The sequence below is a fragment of the Cyrtonyx montezumae genome, unplaced genomic scaffold, assembly GCF_038088225.1.
Source record: "Cyrtonyx montezumae isolate F1298 unplaced genomic scaffold, pur_monq_1.0 scaffold_13, whole genome shotgun sequence".
Lineage (NCBI taxonomy): Eukaryota > Metazoa > Chordata > Aves > Galliformes > Odontophoridae > Cyrtonyx > Cyrtonyx montezumae.
In genome coordinates, this window is record NW_027071859.1 from 27,909,620 (window position 1) to 27,931,449 (window position 21,830).

The window sequence follows — 21,830 nt, forward strand, 5'->3', positions numbered from 1 at the left end:
AGTACATCAAAGTAATTGGAATCTTGACTGCTTTCATACTGGGTGAAAAGACTTAAATACATTCTTAGTAAAGTTTCTTTTATGTGCAATTTACACATGGAATGAACTTTTCTACACTTGTCCCTATTTTGTATGGAGTTGTGGCATGCCTTTAATAGAATATTGCACTTTTTGCTAACTTTAAAAAATGATTTTTACTAAAAGAACCTTTTGATTTTCTGAAGTGAGGTTGAGAATTCTGCTGTTAACATGTAGAGCTGAGCACTTTATCTGCGACAGTGCGTTGAAATTTGGGTTCTTTGAAATCTTCAGCATTTCCTTCATTTTCAACATCTTGTCGTTTAAAAAGCAACAAAGATGTTCATCGCTTTTGTTGTTCAAACTCCTACTACCCTCTATAGAAGAAACATTAGATAGGGTAGCACTTCACCTGGTGTGTTTAAGGTTGCTGTGTAAGTTTTCATAAGATCATCAACAGCCCAATTTGGAAAGGAACCTTGAAGGATCGTCTGGCCTGAACTCTTTCATGGAAAAAATGCCTAGACGAGCTTCTAGTACCCCGTCCAAGTCACATCTTCAAAATCTCCAGTCATGAAGACTCCATCATATCACTGGAAAGTTTTGTTGATTTTCTTGCTATATTTCCTTGTGTAAAGACAAAAGTTCTCCCTGTGTAACTTGTACCCGCTGTCCTGTGTCCTCTCCCTGTGTCCCCTTGAAGAGAAAGTCTACTCCTTTTTCCAGTACTTAAGTGGTAGTTAGTCAGTTGTAATGAAATCACAGCATTTTGGGATATATTATTATTATTTTGAATAATAACACCAAAGAAATTGTTTTGTCAGTGCAATACAGATCATTATTGAAATAAGCTCTGGCAATCCTTCTCACTTACAGTCAGATGATTATCTACTTTACATATTATAGAAGCTTGTCTTTCACGTTACAAACAAGCAGTCCCTCAATTTTGTTCACTTTGTGATTCTGAATTTGGGTGAGGCTAACAGAACACTGGAACAGGCTGCCCAGAGAGGTTGTGAGGACTCCTTCTCTGGAGACATTCAAAGCCTGCCTGGGTGTGTTCCTGAGGGTCCTAATTTAGGTATTACTAATCTGACAGGGGGATTGGACTAGATGATCTTTTGAGGTTCCTTTCCATTCTTTGATATTCTGTGACTCTGTGTGATCCTATGATTAAATATATGGTGTGATCAAGCCAGTGTAGTAATCACACCTCCATTAGATAAGCCCATCAACAAAATTGTCCAACCTATTTCTTTCCAAGTTAATAGCAAAAATTCCATGGACTTCAGTTGGAAGATAACTGAATCCAAAAGGCTTATTTTTAGATGTGAGTTAATCATAGAATCATAGAATGGTTTGGGTTGGAAGAGATTTTTAAGATCACCTAGTTCCAACCCCCTGCTATAGGCAGGGACTCCTCCCTCTGGACCAGGCTGCTCAAAGCCTCATCCAGCCTGGCCTTGAATGCCTCCACAATTGAAGTGGCCATCCACAACCTCACTGGGAGCTCTGTTCCAGTGTCTCACCACCCTCACAGTAAAGAGTTTCTTCCTAGCATCTAGTCTAAATCTACCCTCTTCCAGTTTAGAACAATTTCCTCTTGTCCTGATGCTACCTGCCCTTCCAAGAAGTCCCTCCCCAGCTTTCCTGTAGGCCCCCTTCAGGTACTGGAAAGCTGCTTAAAGTCTGTGATGTGCTGTAATGTGATAGAAGCACCCAATAATGCTATAGCAGATAGAGTATAAAATTCCCTACAAGCTGTTAATTTAGAAAACATATTGCCAAAGGAATTGATATATTTAAGAAGTATTCAATTATATTTAGAGAATAAACAACTATTCATTATTTCTTTTAAAGAAAAAAAAATTAGGAAATGCAGAGCAAAACCAATATTGGGAGCCATTTTAGTGTAACCAGAGGCAGATTTTTGCCTTAGTATAAGTTAACCACACTGTAGACTCTACTGACTTAATTTATTAAGTAGGCAAGTGAATCCTAAATGTATCTGTAGGCATCTAGTCTTACCTGAGATGATTTCTAGTATTTCTAATATGGAGGCATCTGAGTATGTGGGCCTGATAATTTTGAAGTGACAGATGGAGATTTGCTGGGATGATGATTCTACTGAAAGGTTCTCAACTTCTGAGGTTTAAAGGTGCAGAGTCAATCAGGGATTGTTTTGTTTGTTTGCATGTTGACCAGTTTCAAAAAACTGTTTTAAAACAACTGTGCCTCAGAAGGATCTCGTACGTTATAGACATTGCTGCGCTGTGAGATCTAGAAATGGAAAATTACATACTTATTAATCCTCTTGACTTAATCATTTCAGCTAATGAATAAGGAAGGAAGTAAATAGAGCAATATTGGTTTGCCATAGTGGAAGTCTGCTAATGCGTTCCATATTTTCCTAATGGAGAAGAAGAAAATTAAACAGCCTATTTGTGAGATTCTGAAAGTGCTAAAAATGAAAATGGGACAGAAGTTGCGCTTCATTTTTTTCTTTTTTTCCTAGAACAGTGTTTGTATTGCCATTTTCTATTCCCTTTTTATTTTCAGCACTTGTGAGGATTTGAGCTGGAAATTTTATCTTTTGTCTCAGACCTTGTCACTCTAAATGTCTCCTGTTGTGTGAATCTCTTTTGGCTCTCCTCACAAATGAAATGCAAATCATATCTTTGCCAGAGCTGTACACTTAAGTGTAATCAGTATAAATACTTGAAGGTTAAAACTGAGTTTCACTTTTTAATTGAGAAAATCATGGAATGCTGTATAACTTTGACTCTGAAAATGTGTGTAATATTGATGAAATTTCATCACAAACAAAATTCTTCTTTGGAAGTAGGGTTATAGATTTTTTTTTTTTTTGTCGTGATAGTTTCAGGTCACAATGGAATGTGATAATAAGTGAGCAGAAGAAACTTGGATTTTTTTTTCTTCCTGCTATGGTAATGTATTGGAACTTGTAAATGGTGAATGCTTGTGATTTAAGATGAAGAGACAAAACCTAACAGAAACATGGAGAGCTCTGCAAGGTTCCTGGAAAGACTGCCACTGCTACCCATCTTGATAGCATAGCTCCCAAGAGAGGAGTGGCTGGGTTGCGTGAGGCAAAGCAGGAGAGGTATTTATAGCCTTGGCATTGATGACACTACAAGCAATAAACAAGAATGTTCCACTTGAGTCAAGAATTCAAAAGCCTTTTCATGAACTTAATTAAGAAACTTTCCTGACAGCAGGGACATCCTAATTGTCTGTTACATCCTTGAAGAAGGAAATCAAAGGAGTTCTGCTTAAGTTCAGTACTTGCAAGCAATCAACTTTCTTACCTGCCAACATCTGAAAGCTAGGAATAGTACGTAGTGTTTCAGAACTATACATTTCAGAAGTGGTTCTTAGGAATTTCCCCGGGCTGAAGACTGGGATTTAACTAAGGACATTAACATAAGAAAATAGAGAAACAACATGTAGAACCATTTTGTTGCAATTATTTGTTGCTGTTGTTGTTTCTTTGATGGAAGAAAGATAAGGCTTAGTTTTTAAAATTGTTGTAGTTCATGTTACCTTGAATTTTTGAAAGGAAGGGGGAGATAATGGCATTGTGTTAGAATAGTGAAATAGTGAGAGCCTTCTCTCTTGAAGAGGTACAGCTGTTTTCAATGCATTTGAAAAGTTTTCAGTAGTACAGATGTTCAAGTGAAAAAGATTCACTGGAATGTAACAAGTGTTTTCTTTTTTTTATTATTTTTTATTTCTAATAAATTGCCATTTTTTATTTTTATTATTAAATACTCACTTGGGACACTTAATCTGTAAATGCTGTCATAAAAATACAAGTTCATTTTTGTACATCTAACTTTGCAGATATGCTTATTGAGAAAGGAAATATGGCTATTTATTTATTTATTTGTTTATTTGTTTGTTTAGCGTTTCTCAGAGATGCAAAAGCTAATGTAATACTTTGGAAGTTTCATTTGATTGCATTCAACAGTCAAGTTGAATAGGAGTATGTTCCCGAGAAGGTGATATTTTATGCAGATAACCTATTTGAATAGCAGACATTGATACACCTTCAGTTGTCTTTATTGTGAATAATTATGTACAAGTAAACACAGATTAAAAACTGTTCGGACTTACAGGCTGTGAGATACAGAGAATTAGTACTGGATACTTAATAAATGAGGATGAAATCCAGTACTAAAGGCAGTAGAAGAATGCTTGGGAAATGTATTCTAGATATTAATGCCTTAAGGGAGTTACAGACCCATGTTCAAATGGACATACTAGCATTGCTGTTATGTGTAAAAAGTAAGAACATTACATATATATTTCTGTTCATATGAAGGAAAAGTATATTTGAATTCTTTGTGGACTGAGTTGCTTCCTATTTTCATAGTAACCAAATAAAACTTTGACCATCTTTTGCTTTAGCTAAGTATTCAAAATGAAACAGGTCTCAGTTACTTGTGCAAAAGATTTGGCTGTGGAAGTCTGAAGTCAGCTGATTCCTTTCCCTTTTTCCTTTTTCTTCACTGTTCCATGTTGGAGTATTATGAAAATTCAGTAAATGTATGACTTTTCATGTAGTGCTAGCATTCCAAAGGGACGTTTGGATCACTGGTGAGGCTGTTGGGTCGATGAAGCTAGCATTCATCCTGGGCATTTGTAAAGCAGAGTTTGAAAACAAATGGAGGAATGATACAATTCTTAGGGCATTATATTTTTAAAGCTTGCTGTAAGGTCATGAAAGGTTCAGTTATGAGCTATTATAAGGTTTACAATGCTTGAGAAGATACCTTTTTTTAGAGGTCTGTTTAGTTCATCACAAAGGAGATCAAGAGATGATTTGATTGTAAAATATAAACACTTTCGTACACAGGTGGTATCCACCACTAAAAGCTTTTTAATCTAGTGGTAAAAGACAGGACCAGCACTGAAGGATGGGAGCTGAAAGGGCTGTCCTTGGAAATAAGGCATGCATTTTTCACGATGAGAGTGATTCACCTAGCAGGTGCTCATCTTCTCTCAGTATTCCCAGAGCAAGACTTGCTTCTTATCTTAAAATTAATGCCTCATACAGCTTTAAAGCCTGTGAGTACAGTGTTGCACGTGACCTGAATTCCAGGTCTTAAATATTGTTCTGGTGTGGATTTTTTGTTTGTTTCTGTTTCCAAAGGAAGAACAGAAGTGTTTTGGGCCGGTTTTGTACCAGTTCACTACAGATATAATTATTTATTTCTTTTCAATTACTGAAGATTTTAACATTGCCATGTTGCAAGGAGGTGGTAGGCTTATATTGTACTTTCCATGTTGGAAACAGATTTCCTAAAGGAACTAATTCACATGTTGTATAATGTAGTAAAATTGGCTTACCTAGACTTGCTGCTTTAATGTCTTTCAATATATGTGCTGATATTTCCAACATAATGGTTGCAACCAATCTACTCTTTCTCACTCATCAGTTGTATGGAACACCAGTCATAACTCCTTAGTTACAATAATTCAGCTAGTTATGATAACTATGATAACTGTCTACTCGTGTAGAGTGCATAGAACTGTGCTTCCAGATTCCTCCAGGCTAAAGCAGTAAATCTGTTAGCCTCCAAGCAGCAAATGCATAATGGTTTGAGTGAAGGACCTGTATAAAATACCGAATTATCCCCCAGATGACTCCATCAAACAAAAGGGTATGGAACAGGATATCTAGTGGATATCTCTGTTCACACTTCTGATCTAGGGACATTTAACATTTATTTTCTTAATGCTCCATTCCCTTCTGATATTCCTTACAAATATTTTGGTCCTTTAATAACCTGTGGTGTAGATAAATTACAGTGGCAGTGACAGTGAGCATAAGTGGATAGTCTAGTGCAAAATTAAAGTTTCTTATGTCTTAGTCCTCATCACAGAAGAAAAAAAAAATAAAATTCCTGTCTGTCCTTGAGTAAGTCAAGTCCTCCTACAGTGTAAGAGACAGTATTTCATACTGGTGTAATCCTAGCAGGATGTTTTCTTTCTGCTGTTTTGGGAATATACACGTAATAGAGTACATGTCAGAATATTATCTGGATAATGGTAAATGGCAGTTCATCGAGTTGAAGAAAAGATGTGAGTTGCTGCTTCCCAGAAATACTTTTCAGTTTTCAGGTAAGAAAAGTATTACCTCTCACAGAGAGAGTATTATGCTCTCATAGAGTGTACTGGAATTGTTGAGATTGGTCACTTAACATGACAAATTTGTGTGGCAGATTTTACTGAGCTGCCTACTTTTTGAGCAGCTCACAGATATGAGGCCCCATTAATAACGTGTCTGGATGATGTCAGTGCTCTGGGCCCAGGACACCCCTTGGCTGTTCTGGCTTTAGACCAAGGCATGGTGCAGTGCACAGATGGCTTGTTAGGTGATTTTCTTTGAAACGAAGTCTCAGTATTTGTGCTATTGGCCAGCTCTGGAAATTTTCATAAAGCCCTCAGCCTAGGAGGTGGTTTGGATAATAGTTAATGGGAAGACATTTTTAGTAATTCCACCTGAATTTTCCTAGAGAGCTGATAAGCAATCTTTATTTTCTGTTTGGAAAGATCTCACTCTAGATAATCATAGAGGCTGAACAGAGTGGCAAAGAATGAAGCTGTAGAGAACGTTGTACGGCATGCTAGATAAAAATGCCATTTAGTGCTTTAGATTTTACATCACATACCCTAAGGGAGTGAATTCTATTTAAATAAAAAACAAAAAACAAACAAAAAGCAACCACAAAGCAAAATATGGTACAGAGCAGAACTACAAAATAATGATTGTATTCTATATACAACACACAGAGCTCTTGGAATGGGTCCAGAGGAGAGCCACTGGGATGATCAGAGGGCTGGAGCACCTCTCCTGTGAGGAAAGGTTGAGAGAACTGGGCTTGTTTAGCTTGGAGAAGAGAAGGCTCTGGGGAGACCTCATTGTGGCCTTCCAGTACTTGAAGGAAACATATAAACACAAGGGGGAGCGACTGTTTACATGGGTTGACAGTGATAGGACAAGGGGAATGGTTTTAAACTAAGGTAGGGAAGATTGAGGTTAGATATTAGGAGGAATTTTTTCACTCAGAGGGTGGTGATGCACTGGAACAGGTTGCCCAGAGAGGTTGTGGATGCCCCATCCCTGGAGGCATTCAAGGCAAGGCTGGATGTGGCTCTGGGCAGCCTGCTGTAGTGGTTGGTGACCGTGCTCATGGTGGGGGAGTTGAAACTAGATGATCTTTGATGTCCTTTTCAACCCAAGCCATTCTGTGATTCTACACTTTGGTTTCTATGATTTCTATTAAGAAAATACTGAGTGAGTCCTTAGTGCTTTTGGTTCTCTGAAAGGTTAGCCAAGGGGAAGCAACTATGAAATAATACCCGTTCTCCCAGTACTAGCAGATGGCGTTATTCTGGGGTTGATTCCAAGTATTCTGAAATAAATATTGATTTGGTCATCTGAAAAATGATCCGACGTAGCCATACTGGAGCACCAAGTTTTGTACCTGGAGCCTTCTGTGGCTCAGGTGACCTCACTGCATGTGACTGCTCCCAGTCTATGGATTCCTGTGGCACTTGGAAAGGAGTGGGAAACCAGAGGCTTTGTGAGTTGCATGTTGGTTAAAGGGCAGCTGGGAGAGCCACTGCAGAACAGCAGCACAACACCAAGGAAAACATTTGGGAAAACATCTCTCTGCCACATTTACGAGATTTTAGAGTAGAACACAGAACTGTGAAGCAGCTTAGTAGGCTTTATTCAGTGTTTCCCAAAGGACACACATTTGTGATGTTTAAGATATTAGTGGTTTAAAATGAGCCCTAGGGTTTTTCTGTCAGGACTTAAATGGCACATGGGTTGGCAGAAGCTTTCCTTCCCTTAAAATCACATCTATGACTATGCAGGAGAGAGAGCCAGTGACTGCTGGATGTGATTAATGAGCACGTTGTCAGTGAAGCCTTTCTCATGGTGTCCTTTGGATGTTCTGTCTATAGTATCATTTTTGAATGTGTTTTTACATGTGAGCAAATTCGTAGTACTAAGCTTTGTGGACTAAATTTGTGTATGGGGCTGACTTTTGTGAATAGCTTGGGCTAAAAAATGTAGGCCGTTCTGAAAATGATGTGTCCTATTTGTTTCCATAAATACTACAAGAGATACAAAGAGCGTAATAACACTATTCAATAGGGAAAGCTATCAGATACAAAACACTGTTTTTCAATGTAGTCACCATCATTAGCTATTCATTTTTGCTGGTGATGAACAAGAGCCTGCATGCTGCACTTGTAGAAATCTACGTGGCCATCTACAAAGTGGCTTGTCTTCATTTTGTTGTTACCACTGCTGAAATGCACCACTCACTGCCTGACTGTGCCCACATCCACTGTTTGGTCTTCATAAATGCTTAGCAAGCGTAGATGAATGTCAGTGTGCGCCATTTTTTCCACATGGAGGAATTCAGTTCCACACCTTTGCTTCATTTGCACTTCCACGTCTGACACTGTTTTGTCAGACTGTCCCTCTGCTGGCAACTGTCACACAGAAACGACATGGAACAGAACAAAGGCAGGAAGATTCAACCTCTGCTGCCGTACCACAAACATCTGCCTCTGACATTATGATCCAACATGGTAAAATAGGAGGCATTAGCTTGGGAGCAGCCCTCATACTAAGCTGAATAGTTAGTCAAAATAGGTAGCAGGAAAGAAGGTAAAGATCCCAAATTGGATGTCATTTTTTTTTAATTTGTTTTTTAAACATGGCCTTGTTTTAGAGGTTTAGATTAAAAACAATGGTTTATTTTAAATTTGCCTTCATATCTTTTCAATCAATGGTTTCCTCAGATATGAGAGTTTTGTAAAATAAAATAAAATTCTTTTGTTAACACTAATTTAATTCTTAACTTGCATCTTCTCAGCATTGAGGGAAGGATTCTCACCATATTAGAGGCTCCATTTTCCCATTGAGAGTAACTTCAAGCTCAAGACAATTTTCTTAGAACAGTTATAATCAGTGATGTTTGGGGGGGAGAATAGGTAATAAAAATATAGAAAGAGCACGCTTACTATTCAAGAAAGTAAACTATTCTTGAGAAGAACATTTACCTTCAGTCAAGACTACATTTCAGATAGGAAATAAAATAAATTACAAATATAAAAAGCCTTGAAATCTTTAATTTTGCTATGTGCTGTGCTTAAAGCATAAAATAAAAACAGTAATGTTCTCATTTTCTAATTCACTAAATTGCCATATGCTTTTCATTTGTGTTTACTTTGGCATCCTGAAGAATGAAGGGAATTAAATAATGCTGGAGACAAGCTTAATCATTATCTTGTGTTCAAGCACATCGATGGTATATTTAAAATAGATGTGCAAGCCTTTTTTGTTCCTTGTAATATGGATATTATAAAAGAAGCTGAACACGATGATAAATTAGAGATGCTCTCAGCGAGGCTGTTTAAATTATTTTTAGGTAGAAGACATACTGTACACACAGGGACTTGGTTGAATATAATTAATTTGAAATGTTATCACTGTTGTGCTTCCAGCCCTATTGTCATTTTTTTTTTTTTCTGTTCTGCATCTTGCTGGCTTCTGTCACACCCCTCACTGTGAGATCTTTTCCTGTTTTGCACGTGTCCTGGTTGCTACCACCATATGGTAGTTAGAATTTCAGTTGCTTTGCTCTGTTTACAGACCACTGTGCTTTGTCATATTTTTGCTGCTCACCCCGTAATGCCATCTGATACCTATCATCTGTTTAACACGTTGGATGCCAAAAATATTCAGATTTTTTTTTCAAATGTATGTGTGAGAAAGGCTGTTTCAAAAAGCTGTTTTAATAAGCATTGCTCCGAAGCAATATCCTGTTATGTTCAGCCAGTATGTACTTGTCCCAACTTTCCAAACTTTGTCACAGGTGCCAGCTGCCTGAAATGATATACTGCAGCTTTGAGGATGCTTTTTTTGCTCATGTGCTTTGCAGTGTTAGCAACAGGCTGCAGTGTGTTTAAGCATCTTTTCCCACTGTGTGACTGTAACAAAAGCAATATTCTTAAGGCATAGCAGGGCCTATATGGTTGCACTATTTTTGAAAGTGGTGTGATGAACAAAATCCATTATCATTTTTAAGTGCTGACTGATGCTGTTTTAACACAACATCTCTTTCAATATTGACAAAAAAAAAAACCACACATCTTTGTCTGTCATGTAATTAATCAATGTACAATTAAATTTGGGGAGTAGGGGAACAGAAAGCATGAAAACAATTGTAAACACTGAATTGGAGGTAGAAGAGCCTGTGAGAGCTTTTGAGGTATTAGGCACAATGAGTTTCTCATTCAGAGGAGAGCAGTATTTTAACATGCAAAAATCTTGATTTGCCAGGAGCTCTTAAGCTTAAATCTTAGCACAGGTGCTCATAAATTCATTTCCCATGGCTTCCTGATGGGACAACAGTGATTGTCTTTTGTGTTCCCATATCAAAGCTCTGTAACTCAGTCACTGTCTTCTGTTGGTTTTCCTGCGTATTGCTGTGTGTGTGGTTTTCCAGTCCGACTTAATAGCCAGGAACTGTAAGTCCCTGTAGAGTAAGCTGACTGTAAATGGGAACAGATCACTGAAAGTTCATGTATTCCCACCTTATGTGCAGTTCTTGGTCTGTATGGACCTGAATTGTCTTTGCTACAGGTAGCTTGGTTGACCAGGACAAATTCTTCCTGTGCTGTGTGATTAATCCAGAGAGGTGGTGGATGTCCAGTCCCTGAAGACATACAAGGTATGGCTGGCAGGGCTCCGAGCAACCTGATATAACTGTAGGTGTCCCGATTTGTTGTAGATGAGTTGGACTAGATGGCATTTAAGAGCCCATTCCAATACAAATGTTTCTGTAATTCTATGCTACGAATTATAAGATTGTTCAATTGGATAAATAGTCCTCTTTTATGTTCTGTTTCACATACAGTACTTCGTTTCTTAGTGTTTCTGTTGTAAACTCCTGCCCTCCATCCCCCCACCAGTTTCCTTCAGCCTTCTTGCACTTTGTTTCACGTTATTTGCAGATATTTTTCATGCTATGGCTGGTTGGTTACCATGTGATAACCATCCTTAGAAAAAAGTATGTGCATTAGCATATTGTGTGATTCAATAAATTAAAGAGAAAACCATTTCTTTATTTATGACTTCTCCTTTCCTTCACTCTGAAAAGAGATTAGGTTTTGTTTATTCACAAAAATGTGATTTCATTGAAGTTTAGCTTAAATAAATTATGTTCATATTACTTAACAAAATGCAGCTAGTGTTTTTGAAGAGAAACCGAATGGTTCCTTATGCATTGACTTAATGTATTTCAAGGGATGTTATCTGCCTAGATGCTCCAGAAGACATGATTTTATGGGAACAATTTCCTGTGGGGCCTGGAGACTACAGCTCCAAACACCAGCATGTTCTTCTTTCAGAGACGGAGTGGCATTAAGGGAATGCTTTGCAATCACGTGCTGACACAGGTTGACTTGTTCAGCAGAAGTGTTTTGCATATCTTTTTTACAATGTGTGGAAGAGAGCATGGTCCTGAGTAAGATTAACAATATTTAGGTAAATGAGGAAAACAAAGATATTGTGTAGTTAATAAGGGAAATATGAATCCAGTTCCTAAAATATTCTACTTTTTATTGCGCTTTTTAGCTGACAGATCGATAATAAAAAGTAAAACTAAAACCCACCCAGGAGTAGGTATTAGTTTTTCATGTATTTTTAAACTAGTCATATTCTGTTGGTATTTTCATTCATTCTTTCCCCACAGAGTGATTTTTATACTCATTCTCTGCATTATAGATCATTGCCTACTTCCAATTCTCAAGCATATTGATGTGCCACTTACTTTACTAACAGTGTTTGAACATGTTGCCAAGAGAAAATCCAGAGGGGTTGATTTGGCTGGGAAAGTGAATAACTTGTTTCTTCCTGCATCTCGATGAAACTTTCTTTAAGGAACTTTCTAGAAGTTTGCCAGCTTCGTGGTGGTATTTAGCTCCACCCTGTTGAGTGTGTTTTCTTTAGGTCCTATTTATGAGTGGAGTACCAGCAGCAGTCTTTTGGGTCTGCCACAGAAGAGTACAAGTGCAAGACAAGTGAGCAGATAGATGCCTCCTCTGCATGATACCGTTGCATGGACCTTTTTATATTTGTTATATGTTGTTCTAGCAAAGCACTGAATTGACTGTGTTCAGGGCACAGGAGTCTTCCAGCTTGAGAAGCCTGCAGTAGTGAGATGAGAGAGAAGCCTGACCCATGGGACCGATGATGAGTAAGTGAAGTTCAAGTAATTGCTGGAAGGGCAGGCACTATAGTTAAAATAGGATCATAAAAGAAGTACAGGGGTTGAACGTTTAGCAAATACAGCATGTTTTCTGCAGTGCAGTACTGAGTCAGCCCTAAGGTGCAAAGGCTGTCTGCTTTTTAGACTCGTGTTTGACTCTGATTCAGGAGACCAAGGATGATGGGTGTTGTACCACGACTTGTCATTTCACAAAAGAAGGTTTTGTTGAATTTGATGTTCACATATGAGTCAAGAGGACTGTGGATGTTGCTTGCAGTGTTCACAGCATGCTGTTTCCAGAGAGCTTAGCTGGGAATGCCTATGGATAACACGTTGGTGTAGAAATAGGTGCTAACTCACTAATTTGATGAGACTTCTTATTATATCAAGCAAGGTAAGTTTACCTTGTGTCAGTGAATATGGAGAGTGTAATTATAGATCAGTGATAGATCAGTGAAACTGTATCATTTTCCTGCCTGTAGGAGATAGAGTGGGCAGCTCCTTGCCAGCATTTGCAGCTCCCCATCATATTTCTGTTGCCTTAACTGATTGACATTTTTAAGTCTTAAGGAGGACTTGTGAAGGACTTGAGGAGCTTTGTGTGAAACCTGGTCTCATGATCCTTCGAAACTAGTGGACTTCTGCAACTGCTTCTTTCCTATGGAGACTTAACACTTTTCTCTTCAAAAAAGTCCAAAACTTTTCTCATACTACTGAGTCACCTTTAATGAAGAATGAGACTGAAGTTTTGAACCAGAAGTTTTTCTGCATGCAGTCATCATTAAGCATAGGAATTATACTCTTGTTTCAGTGGAAATAGCCATGTGAGAAAAATAGAACATATTTTTAGCAACAGAATTCTTTTTTGTATTGTTATGAAATCTCAACATAAAGCATTAATTCCATTTTTAAAAAGTTGATTTAAATTATTTTGTATAAAAGCCATGAGATATAAGCATGTATGTTTATAAACAAAGAAAGGATAATCAGTAACTGTTGGTTTTTTTTTTCACAGAAGGGCATTGATTTCTTCTTTACTAATATCTTAGCATGCGAGTGCTTTTTAATACAAGACTTACATGGTTTCATTCTGAATTCCTCACCAGTATCTGTTTTAACACAGTTGAGTGTTGTTTGCTTGGTTAATGGGTTTCTGTCGTATACCTCAGCAAGGGTACGGTCATTTGGGGAGAACTGTGGGAAGCCAGAATGCAAACTTCTTATTGTAGATGTTGCACATTTCTGACTCACAGTTGTGTAAGGAGGAAGTCTGCTTGTGGGCTGAGATTATTTTAAAAAGACAAATAGGGGTATATAGAAATAAAGTTTTCCAGTAACCTACATTAGGAAGCTTCCAGGAAACTGTAAAGTGATATTTTATACTAGTTATTTAAGGCTATCTTTCATATACTTGCATCTTTTATACACTTGGTAAAGTTTTAATTTGAAAGTTGCTGTGTGAAGTTGCTGCTGGTGAAAAAGCCCCAGTGATAAAGCCACCTGCTCTGTGGGGGCAGCCACAGCCCACATTGCTTTGCCAAGGAGCCTCTGCTCTGACGTGATGGGGAGGGGAGCTTGGTGAGACGTTCTTGTTTTAGCCTTTATGGTCCTGTTATGGTGCTGCTATTCCTTACAGTGATTGTAACAGATTATTTGGGGGAACTGGAATTAAGATATGACTTTTTAGCTGTGTACAGCTCTTACTTCCAACTGTAGTGGCTAAGTTTGAACTCCAGTATGAGGTCTCTGAGCAAAACATTTCTCTTGGTCAAGTCTGAAGTCATAGTGAAATACTTTGTGAGTACATTGCTCTTGGTTCTTAGGATTTTGTGCATATAGGAAAATACCATTGAAAATGTTTTGCCCATTGTGGATGTGGGGAGGTGTAGGCATATTGCCTGAAGGCTCAGAAACAAAAAGTATCACAAAGTGATTAAAAAGTAATACAAAACTAACATTGTGAATTTCTGAATAATGGCGGGGGATCATATTACCATATTTGCCTGGAAGTGCTTATGATGGAGCATAATCCTAAGTGAGGGCTTTTATGGAAATAGAAAAAAAAAAAAAACAACAAAAAAAGCCCCAATAGTCTTTTCCACAGGTGCAGCCCATGTTGTAAGAGGCAAATAACAAAACAATATGAGCAGGCAGGGCCATCTCTATTGCCTGGCCCGGTAAGTGAAAGTTTTAACATATCAGTAACCTAATTTCTTGTCAAGATCTTTGAAGGTTCTGAGACCTATGAAGAGGAAGGTGAGATGGTTTTGATGTTAAAACTTCCAAGTTAGGGGCAACAAGAGGGAAACCAATGAAGATTCTTGCTTGAAAGTTTAGATGGGGGAAAGTGTCAGCTGAGCTATCAATACTGGAAAAAAAATGATAGGTAATGTGGAAATAGGTTGTGAAAGTCTTTGAAGGTGAAGATAAACCATTCATATTTTATGAATAGAAAAGCAGGTTCATAGGAAGCGTGGAAAGAATGAGGTAAAATAAATTAAACCGTATTGCAGTATTGTTTTTAGTCTGTCATCAGGACAGACTTGTACTGATGAGAAAAGGAATTGATGGATGAGCTGATGATAGCTGAATATTTAATCTGAATGGAGACAAAATTAGCTGAACTTTAAATAAAAGTTCAAAAGTAATCTGTGGGGCCTATACAGCATTTTTAAGTAAAGGTTTTAATAGGTCTGAGGTAGTATAACACAACAGTTTGTGGTCCTGAATGGCAGACAGAAAGGAGATGGTGGTGGTTAACTGAAATCCCTGTTTCAGTTAATGGAGTTTGACATACATGCCATCCACAGAGGAACCAAGAGTCAGACAGAAATTGGACAGAACAAGCATGAGTTAGTGGGACAGGTCTGTGAGTTACAAGCATGGCCAAACTTGTATTTGAACCAAAAAAACAGGAAGGCAGAAGAGATGGCAGGGTGTAGAGGTGAAGGGACTGATGCCTAACAGGATTCAAGGCGATTGCTGGTGAGGCGAAAAATATCACGGCTGGAAGGTTGAAAGAACAGTTGAATTGAAACAGAGTTGTGCGTTGTATGAGCAGAAGAGACTGACGACTTCCAGCTATGCAGAATCGTGAGGTATTTTGTTAAAGGATATATAACAATGCAATATATGTAGTATATAATAATTATTGTGATATGCAAAATGTATAAGAAAAATGTATAAGAGAGAGAGATGAAATCTATGGGAAATGAAAGTAGGGAAGGAGAGAAGGTGGTAAGCGAAGTCATAGCGAAGTGTAGGGTTTGACAGTAGGTAATGGCAAAGGGGCTAGAAGCAGCAGGTAGTGCTTATATTACCTTTATGCAAATAAGGCCTATTTTTACTCTCAGATGAAGTGATGGATTAGGTTCTTACCTGTTTCACAATTTACTCAAATCCATTCACACGTTGCTTTCTTTCGACAAGTTTTTTTTTTCTAGTCAAATACTATACTCTGCTCTTAAAATGACAGTTTGCTCAGAATAGAAAAAGTCCAGCATTAACAACATTAAGGAATATTGACAAAAAATCCAAAGTGTTGGGTACAATATTTTGCAGTATGAATACATTTAACAGTTATTTGATCTTCACAACACAGCAAAATAGATACAAACCATGCTAAAAAGCAGCACACCTCAAACATGCAGAACACCTGGACTTCAGGTATGCTGATGCATTCATTTTGCTGTGTCACTGAGGAATTGGAATCAGGAAATTAATGTGCATCCTAAATCTGTCCTACTTGTGCAGATAACGTAAGGCAATAAATTTTAGTAACAGATCTATATGTGATGTGGCGATATATGATGTAACCACAAGATTTATGTAGATTTCTTAACTTAAGCTGTTCTTCTAGTCAACATCCCAGATTCAACCTGTTTCCTGTTATTCAGGTAATACAATATATAGCATCTTGCTCTGTTTGTTTAAAGTGTATATTCCCTGAAGCCATCACAGGCTGACAGCTGTTCCTAGTTCAGGTGCTGCTGGTGCTTAAGGGAAAAGCTTGATGCCTTGCTGCTCACTCTGGGAACGTCTGTATGAGGTGGGCATCAGAAATGAGGACCTGCAGCACAAACCCAGTGACATTGTGGTAATCCCAGAGTTCCTTGAGCTGCTGAGCAGTGGTTTTCAGATCATCCTTTGACACATCTACCTGCAGGCGTTTAGCTCTGGTTGCTTTCATGGGCATATTAAATAACCAGAGGCGCTAGAACTTCTAGTATTTTGTGTATTTTTTTTTCAAGTTATCAGACTAGCATGCTAAAGAAGAATTAGTCTTTTGTACCTTTATTTCTGTAACTGAAGTTAGTGCATAGAATCTGAATTTGCACTCTTGAAGTATTTTGTTCTTTGTCTTAAAAATGGATGCTAAGAACATAACTTTCTTAAAGTCTCATGGATGTCCTTCAAAACATTATGTTTTCATGTGCTTCTGAGTGTGTATGGGTGAAAACAAGTATGCATGGTGAATGGGGGAAAATACTACTTTTTGTTAAGCTCCTTCTTCATTTGTGCTGTAGCCACTTATGGTTTCTTAAGCTATGTCACCTAGAAGGCAGCACTGCTTCTTCTAACAAGAACACACAAGAAAGAGTAACATTTTTATAATGTTACATCAAAAGATTATAAGATTATAAGATTCAGTCATTGGAGATAAACAGAGGGATTGAAAACGCAGTCTTTAGTGCCCTCTGTTGGATATTTTTGGAAGTGAAACATGATTTCATACTACATTAAAATATAATTTCAAATGTAGCTGTGCATACAGGTGACCCAAATCTTGGCATTTTTAAAAAATCTGTGCAAAGAGAGCATATGTACACACATGTAGACCATTTTTTCACTTGTTAATCTTCAGTGTTGATGTGCACATATTTCAAATACTACAGGAATTTAAGAGTAAAATAGCTAAGAAATCATAACATTCTGCTAATCAAAATGACATTCTTGGATAATAATTTTAAGATGCGCTTAGTGAAGATGGTGACAGCAGTATATGTGTACACCTTGGGCCAGCTCAAAAAACCTCACCATAAATGATAACTTCTGTGTGCTTTGACATGCTGCATTCTGCTCAGTAAATACTGTAGATTGTATCTCTGTGTCTGTTGTCTGTCCTACCAATCATATAAACGTGTCCAACAAATGTCCTTTAAGGCTTCTGTTTTTTAGTAGCCCGTAAATACATGAGTGAAGCTTTGCAGAATTGCCTACTGGTATTTTTTCAACCATTTATTATGTCAGTGTGAAATACTGCATTTCAAATGATAACATACATATGTGACATATGAACAAATTCTCTTGTAAAGAAAAACAGGAAAACCTAAATGTAAGTTTATGATCATGCTGTAAAAGTTAGTAGTTTAAATCTGTAGTCATGAAAATGTGAGTTGGCTCTTGTCATGCATTATCAATGGTGGTGTCAACTCTTCGTGTATTTGTGGTAAGGTTTCAAGGGTGATGCTTACAAGTCCAGAAATGGCCAAGGTACTACGATATGCGTCACCAAATCTCCACTAGAATTTCAGCAACAGAGAAGATATTTTTCATTTTTATGAGATCTGATGTGCCCCAAATTACACACCAATCTTTTTGACTGCATTCATGCATACCAACTCTATGAATGTGAAATACCATAAAAATGAATACTGAATTTGACTGTCTTTTTTATGGTATACATTATAGAAGATAACTGAATGAGGATTTTGGTGTTGTGAATGTGTTTTGTTTTTGTTAAAAAGGAAAATTTATGTGGATTTTCTTCATACAAATTCGTATGTATTTTCAGTCATCAGTGTTTACTGCAATGGTTTCCAGTATTGTTTTTAATGTTCTTCCTCTCCCTTCAGAGGCTGTCTGGGAGGGGAGACCTCCCCTTTTTGGCTATGCTATGGACCTCAATAGTAGAACTATCCCATGTTTTGGATTGCATGATGAAAAATAGTATAAATACATGCATGTGTTCCTCTTATAGCATGATAATATAAAGCCTGGTTGTTTGTCTTGTCAGGAGGTAATGAATAGGTATTTAATGCTTGAGGAACTCATGCAACTGCTTTATGTACTGTTGTTAAATCTCTAACCTAACATTTAGGTGTTTGACTACACTGAGGAATATTTAATAGACTTAAAGTTTTTTTGCATCTGGTGAAAATGAGCATTATAATTTATGGAGCAACCTTGAAAAAGATCCAGCTGTATTTTAGCTCTTGCCTCTGGAAAAATAACAGATTTTGATGAACAAAATTCCTTTGATTTCCCCTACAGCTCATTCACCAAGCACAGTAGCAGAGAAGCAGTTATTTACACAGCTCTGTTTAAATTAAGCATAGTTGGAGGCCTGGAAATCTCATAGCACTGTGTCTCTGTGCATAGCCTGAATTAATGACCTGAAAGCTTGAAGAGTAAAGCACATCTCTGATGGCCTCCTCGTCTCCAACATCAGCCAATAGCATTCATAGAACCTTGTGTGCTGGCTCCTGAGATTTGCAGCCGTTGTCTTCAGTTCCATTCCTGTTGTAGATAAAATGTTCGGATTTTTCCAGTTAATACGGAGTGTGTATGTGGAAGATAAGCAGGTGTTTTTGAAACCCTATGTATGAAAAGGATGGGTGTACAGTGATGCAGAAAGTAAGAAATTTGTAAGCAATACTTATTTAGAAATAAATTTCTCAGTTCAATTTTGCTTAGTTGCTAGCAATTTCATCTACCCCTTGGTGTACAGAGAAGAGTAAAACATTACATTACTGTGCTTCTTAAGCTTTATAAAAGATCAACAAAAAATCAGATGTACACTGTGTAATTGGAAAAGAGCAGGAATGGGTGCGCTGCTTTCTGTTCCCTTCCCTTTCCACATTAAAAATCAGGGCTTTATATCTTGCTGTAGTGGAAAAGAACAGAATTTAGTTTCCATGGTTCTACTTTTCAGTAATGTATTTTTATATAAAGAGAAATTTAATTACCGACCCCCATTATTTAAATACATTCCTTGAGCTGGTTATGATAGTGATTCCTGAATGTTTTCAGTTGTTTCTATGCATTCTAAGTGATCAGCAGTGTAAAATAAGTTAAATCATACACGTAATCCAATAATGTGGCCAAAAGTATTAAGTTTCTCCAGTATTTTTCCTAATTCTATTGACCTACTTTCCTCATCTTACTCATCGCTGCAAAGGTTTTTTAAGGAGGCTAGTAAGCAATAAAAATAAGACAAAAAATCCCTTTGCTACTCTTGCCAAGTTTTTCATTAGCATAAAGTACTAAGTGTAATACATCATCTTTGTACTGAGGGAGAATAACGTATTTGGATTCTTAGCTTTTCTTTTAACTATTGCTGCATCAGTAGAATGTGTCCACATAAGATTATCATTCTTGAGTGTGAAAATTGGTACAGGCAGTGATATTCATATCCAAATTGAATGTATATTTTACTGTGATTTCTGATAGTTGAATTATCATTTTCTAAGTATGAATGTCATCATAAAATCAAAATATCTACTTCACCAAAACAGTGTTATGTGTAAATAACACTGATTACGTATTTCTTTAAAATTCAAAAGGTTACCCTATTGAAAAAATAATCCTGCAGTGAAAGAGAATGCTCTCACTAGTAATGCACTGGTTAAATGCTGTCAGTCTCTGTGCTAATTAAGAGAGTAAGTAGTTCAAAGCAAGTGGCAGAGTTATCAAGATCTCTGTAGACAGCACACCTACATGTACCATTTATTAAACTCAAGAATCCTGTATCTATTAATAATTGTTCACACTTTTTTAATGTTATCTGTGGAGATGTAGATATAAAGCAACACCTGAAAAGGTGGGCAGAGCGTCGGTAGGTGCCTTACAGCATGATGAAAAGCCTTAACTGTGTATGTGCTTTACTGTACTCACGCACTTGGTCTGCTTGAAGTCTTTGCTCAAGGTAATGAAAATGAAGGTCAGGAGTGGCAGTGCTCTCCTGGGGCACCTGCGGAAAATTTTCTTTCTTTTTCTCAAATTGTAAGGTATTTAAATGAGCTGAAATATGATACTCTTATATAAGCACCAGGGTGAGGTTTCACATGGCTGCTGAGCTGATATAACAGCTTGTTTCTGAAAGAGAGAGAGAGAAAATAAAAAAGATGGCCCTTGTCTCCCTTGTCGTTTTTGGTTCTGACATCAGGAGCCCATGGTCTCTATTCCCCGCAGGTCCCCAGCGGCCTGCTAGCAGGGATGTGATTCAGGAAGCTAAGCAAGGATGCTTTATTATGTTGTAGTTGTTTTGGAGTTTATTTTCTGTTGGTTTATGTCTGTGGAATAGGAGGGACCTAGTGAATGTCACAAGGAGCAACAATAACATGCTGCCAGGAGAAGAGCTGCTGGACTACCCTTGGTCCTCAGCCTTTAGCTGGTTCCCTACCAAAGCCTCGTCATTGCTGTCATCACTCTACAGAAACCAAAATGAGAAGAAATTTTCCTCAGAGATAATATTATGCAACTGTAACATAGGTCTTCATACCATAGTGATATGAGAACTTTTATTGCTAATTACTTTATATTATTATGCTTGAATTACAGAAGGGGAAGCAAGGATAGAAGCATGAATACTGCTTGCTTCAGTGAACTTAGAAGTTGAGTCTTTCAGGTAGCAGGACAGTTTATCAAGTTGCTTGGCAAGCTGTCAGTGGGTCCAGAGGAGGGTCATGACAATGATCTGAGAGCTGGAGCACCTCCTGGATGGGGACAGGCTGAGAGAGCTGGGGCTCTTTAGCCTGGAGAAGGCTCCAGAGGGACCTTGTAGTGGCCTTTCACTACCTGAAGGGGACCTACAGGAAAGATGGAGAGGGACTTTTTAGAAGGGCAGATAACGTCAGGATGAGGGGAAATGGCTTTAAACTAAGGGGGTAGACTTAGTCTAGATATTAGGAAGAAATTCTTTACTGTGAGGGTGGTGAGACGCTGGAACAGGTTACCCATTGAGGCTGTGAATGCCCCCTCCCTGAAAGGGGAGCGTGGATTCAAGGCCAGGCTGGATGGGGTTTTGAGCAGCCTGGTCCTAGAGAGAGGTGTCCCTGCCTATAGCAGGGTGTTCGAACTAGATGACCTTAAATGTCCCTTCCAACCCAAACCATTACATTATTCATTCTGTGATTCATTCTTTGTTATGTGGGGCAGGTGGAAGAGAAGTGTTACTCCTTTGAACATCCTGCTTCATCTTAAAAATCTTTCTACTTGTGGCTAAGTTGAAAGGAATCTTTGTAATAAAGGAGAGCAGACCTTGATGTCAGAGATCTCTGTAATTAACACTAACCAGGGAACACTACATTTTTTTTTAATTTTCTGATTTGATTTTGAAAACTTTTTTCAGATTCTTCTAGTGCTTGTGTCACTGTAATATGATCGTTGGAATCTTTAAGTTACACATGCTAGTAATTTTGATTTTGAAAATAGAAACATAATGCTGTAAGTGAATATTGAATTTCTCTCTTTATTTTGATTTTGGTA

General features: G+C 37.8%; 1 protein-coding gene across 6 annotated transcripts in view; it reads left to right on the plus strand.

Annotated features, from left to right (window-relative positions):
• RIMS1 (regulating synaptic membrane exocytosis 1) overlaps nucleotides 1–21,830 on the plus strand; it is a 287,610-nt gene that overhangs the window by 85,790 nt on the left and 179,990 nt on the right. The gene's annotated exons all lie outside the window — the stretch shown is intronic.